We start from the raw sequence: 5,351 nt of genomic DNA, 5'->3' as shown, positions 1-5,351 counted from the left end.
GAATATCTTAGAATAGATTTTTTTTAACCACAAAAACAGAGCAAAAAAAAAAAAATAAATAAAGACCTATGTATAAAAGGTTTCTGGGGGCTGGAGAGATGGCTCAGAGGTTAAGAGTACCAACTGCTCTTCCAGAGGTCCTGAGTTCAATTCCCAGCACCCACATGGTGGCTCACAACCATCTGTAATGAGATCTGGTGCCCTCTTCTGTATACATAATAAATAAATAAATCTTTAAAAAAAAAAAAAAAGCCGGGCGGTGGTGGCGCACGCCTTTAATCCCAGCACTCGGGAGGCAGAGCCAGGCAGATCTCCGTGAGTTCGAGGCCAGCCTGGGCTACCAAGTGAGTTCCAGGAAAGGCACAAAGCTACAGAGAGAAACCCTGTCTCGAAAAACCAAAAAAATAAATAAATAAATAAATTAAAAAAAGGTTTCTGAATTGATTCTGAAGGAAAATTGAGACTATATCAATTATCTGGAATAGACCCAGCAGAAATTGTTGTACCTTTTACTAATGTTGAAATTTCCTCTTTATGGGCAAAAAAAAAAATGAACATTGGCAAAGAGCTTGCAGTAATTTTTTTGGGAGAGATTAACAATAAATATGCCAAAAGCAAGAGACTTCAGTTTATAAAGAGAACTAACTGGGTCCTTCCTCACATTGTATGGGGAACACCAACTTCTGGACCCCTACATTCTATATTGATGCAAACAAATCAGGAAAGGCAGGTTATAAGTCAGGAAATTTAAGTAGCTCAAAGTCCTTATGATTCTGTTCAAAAGTCAAAATTCTATGTTATTCTCATGGTATTACTACCATGAGATTTTTACCATTAGATTTTCCAGAACCCCTTAATATAGTTACTGACTCTAAATATGCATAAAAATTGTTTTACATATTAAAATTGCTGAATTTATTCCAGACGATTCAGAATTGTCTTTGTTATTTATTCAGTTACAAGAAATAATCCAAAATAGAAATCATCCTTTATATATAAAACACATATCAGATCCCATATGGGTCTACCAGGCCCTCTAGCATAACTATCAGACCTCACAGATTAACAACTAATAGATCAGCCATTGGTAGGAAATGTGCTAGAAGCCTTAGGATTTCATAAGAAACAGCATGTCAATAGCAAGGGTTTGAAAAAGAATTTTTCCATCACTTGGCAATAAGCCAAGGGAATTATAAAGAAATGTCTGACTTGTTCTTTGTATAACCCCCCTCCACTACCTGCATGAAGTAACCCAGAGGGTACTCAAAGAAATGAAATTTGGCAAATGGATGTGTTTCATTTTGTAGGGTCTGGAAAAATAAAATATGTACACTGTAGCATAGATACATATTCAGGATTTCAATGGGCAACTGTTTTGAGTTCTGAAAAGGCTGATTCTGTAATCACACATTTGTTAGAAGTTATGGCCATCATGGGAATACCTGTACAAATTAAGACAGACAATGCTCCAGCATATATCGTTAGTAAATGAAAGGGTTTTTTTTTTTTTTGCATCTTATAAAGCGTATTACAGGTATAACACACAATCCTATAGGGCAAGCAGTTATAGAATATCTAAACAAAGTCTAAAAGATATGCTTAATAAACAGAAAGGGGTAATAAAGACCCCCAGAGATAAATTGCACAGTGCTTTATTAACTTTAAATTTTCTAAGTGCTAATGAGAAAGAAACGACACCTGAGGAGAGACATTGGTTAATAGAAAAAACTGCTGAATTAAATCAGCCTGTATACTTTAAAGATGTGTTGACCTCAGAATGGAAACCATAATACGTGTTATGTGGGGAAGAGGATTTGCTTTTGTTTTTACGGGAGAAGAAAAGTGATAGCTACCATCAAAATTGATAAAGATTGGTTCGAACAAGAGAGATCTGTTGATTAGAAGAGGTGATAGTTCATTACACAGCATGACCATTCAATCTGAACTAACTTAAAATAGTAATAAATGCTTTGATCAGGTATAACTTGTCAATAGGGAAACTCCCCAAAGTTAGGGTTCGGGTAGGGGTTTGTTTTTATCTTTCCAGGAGAATGAAGGTAACCAGCTACGGAATCTGAAGACCACTGGACAAATGAGCTATCTGAAGAAAAAGAAGGAATCATCCAGAGAAAATGTCCCAAGAAAAAGAGTAAATTGTCCTATAGATCTGTCATATTTCCAACAGGATAAAATATCATAAATCTTCCCAAATGTTTGTTTCTGTTGTTCTCCAAAGACACATATGTTCTTTTGTAATCCCAGTTCAATTAAAAATTAAATCTGGCTTTAGAGTTGAAGCATGCTTGTTAAAGGAAAATCCAAAATCTCTGTCTCATGTCAGAAGAGCCACCTGGTAAGGGACAGAAGAAAAACCAAAATAAGGGACTATTCTATTGTCACTAATCTCATAATTCTTTGGCTTTATTTTGACTCTTTAAATTTTTTCTTAAGGTATAAATATTATATCAAAATTTTAAACTTTTTGTCATGATATTAATGATCATATAAAGTACTAACTAATTCTAGAAAAAGGCTTCATCTAGCTTTCTATACATGATTTCAGGTTTGAACCTCTATCAGGTAACTAGGAATTAAGTTTTTGTACTCTGTTTGTACATAACAAATTATGATCCTTTAACCTCTTGGAGATCTGCCGCATATAACATTTAAAATGTTTACATTTTCTGCAGTGAACCATGATCATGTCTAACAATGACCTTTGAAGTCTCCAAACAGATGATGAGGTCCCACAATGATTCTACTTGACCTATGGCAATGCCACTAAGCTGACAGACACCACCCAAAGATCAGCTTTAGACTACAAACTGCTCAAGACAATTTCTTTCTTTTTTTCTCCTCTCTCTCTCTCTCTCTCTCTCTCTCTCTCTCTCTCTCTCTCTCTCTGTGACAAGATATGTCTCCTTTGGCAGCATCAATCTACTTCAGAGAAGATGATGGGCATCGAAGAAACTCTATAGGGAGTTTACTTTCTTTGTGGGAAAAGTTAGCCACTGGGCAAGAAACTGCCCTTGCCTTGACTGCTGACAGTATGCTGTTCAAATTGGACAAGCAGGGCACAAAAGAAAGCGAATACTAAATTTTGCCAAGACAAGGTGGGGCAGTCGTTCAAATATCCTGCTTTAAGATACGTCTGTCAGATATTCTATACCTACAGACTGAAGATGGATGCCCCAATGTTAGAGGAACCTTGGGTGACTGTCCAGTCAGCTGTTTGTCATTTCTTAGTTTTGGAAATTGTTTGCTCTGCACTTCCTTTTTACACAGGTAATATTATATCCTTCTCAGGTCTCTGATGGAGTTGAAGACTAGATAGTTATAGTTTTCCTTGTTACTAAATTCAGAAAAGAAATTCACAAAAGTTATAAAGTGTATAATGTTGAGAGACATAAAAAGTTTTGGGTTGGTAATGCAAGTTAGGATAGCAAGTGAATTAGGTACAACCCTTTGGAATCACCAAGATAGGATTAGATAATGGAATATTTTTCCTGAATTTGTCAAATGCAAATGGACTAGACATTGTTAATGTAATTCTTGCCTGTATATATTTGTATAGTTATTGTATTTATTGAATATAGTTTTACTATGTTAGTTAAAACCTTCACTTTTTATTTAGACAAAAAGGGGAAAATGTTGTGTGATAATTTGATTATGTTCTGACAAATAAAGTTTGCTTGGAGAACTGAGAGATGGCTCTGAGGTGAAGAGCACTGACTGCTCTTCCAGAGGTCCTGAGTTGAATTCCCAGCACCCACATGGTGGCTCACAACCACCTGTAATGAGATCTGGCACCCTCTTCCGTGTACATAATAAATAAATCTTTTGTTTAAGATTTATTTATTTATTATGTATACAGTGTTCTGTCTGCATGTATGCCTGCAGGCCAGAAGAGGGCACCAGATCTTGTTATAGACAGTTGTGGGCCACCATGTGGTTGCTGGAAATTCAAGTCAGGACCTCTGGAAGAGCAGTCAGTGCTCTTCACCTCTGAGCCATCTCTCCAGTCCCCTAAATAAATCTTAAAAAAAAAAAAAAAAAAAAAAAAAAAAAAAGCTTGGAGTCAGAGGGCTGAGCTAGCCACTAGCTGACCATAAATGTTTGGAGGACTGTAGACAGAGAGGAGCCAGGAAGTAGTAAGGCATGGTTGAGAGAGGATCTTGGCCATTTTGGATGGAGGAATGGAAAAGGTAGGAAGCAACTGGTGGCTACTCCCTGTTCTCTGATCTTTCAGGTTCTTACCCCAATATTTGACTCCTGATTTTTCACTGATAAAGATTAGATTTATACTTCACTGTGTGGTTGCTGGGAATTGAACTCAGGACCCCTGGAAGAGCAGCCAGTGCTCTTCACCTCTGAGCCATCTCTCCAGCTCTAAAAGGTTTATTTTTATGTGTGTTTTGCCTGCATGTATGTAAGAACACCATGTGTGTATCTTGTACCTGGAGTTCAGAAGAGGGTAACAGATCCCTAGAAACTGGAGTCATAGTTGTTTGTGAGCCACCAGGTGGGTGCTGGGAATTGAACCCAGATCTTCTGGAAGAGCAGCCAGTGCTCTTAACCAATGAACTATTTCTTCAGCCCCATTCATGATTCTTCCAGACACAGGCCATGCGTAAGGGGGGTGGCTCAGTTGGTAAAATGCTTCTGTACAAGCATGAAGACCCGAGTTTGATTCCCCAGAACACAGGTGAGAAAGCTGGACGTCGTGGCACACCTTATAATCCCAGCTCTTCAGAGGGGGAAATGCGCAGATTCCGGGGACACATTGGCAGGCCAGCCTATGCTACCAAGTCCAGGATAGAGAGAGAGCCCACCTCAAAACCTGACGTGGCTGGGTGTGGTTGCACACATCTTTAATCTTAGCACTTGGGAGGCAGAGACAGGTATATCTCAATCATATTGATGTGACCCTGGTCTACATAGTGAGTTCCAGGCTAGCTGCCAGAGACAGATAGTTAAGACCTTGTCTCAAAAATAAAAACATGCCAGGTGGTGGTCGTACAAGCCTTTAATCCCAGCACTTGGGAGGCAGAGGCAGGTAGATTTTTGTGAGTTCGAGGCCAGCTTGGTCTATAGAGATAGTTCAGGACAGTCAGGGCTACACAAAGAAACACTGTCTTTTGAAAAACAAACAAAAAACACAAACAACCAACAAAACAAACAAACAAAAAACACCATCCAAGGTTTACAGCTCCTGAACATTCAAAGCTGTCCTGTGGTCTTTTCGAGAGCATGCACACACACAGAGGCCAGTCTTTCATCATCCATGAACCCCACTCCCACCTCCCACTCCCATGTTTACACAACAAGACAGACCCGGGTGGGGAGGCCAG

This window comes from Peromyscus maniculatus, chromosome 1 (genome assembly GCF_049852395.1).
Source record: "Peromyscus maniculatus bairdii isolate BWxNUB_F1_BW_parent chromosome 1, HU_Pman_BW_mat_3.1, whole genome shotgun sequence".
NCBI classification, from domain to species: domain Eukaryota; kingdom Metazoa; phylum Chordata; class Mammalia; order Rodentia; family Cricetidae; genus Peromyscus; species Peromyscus maniculatus.
Note: the sequence above shows the minus strand (reverse complement) of the source record.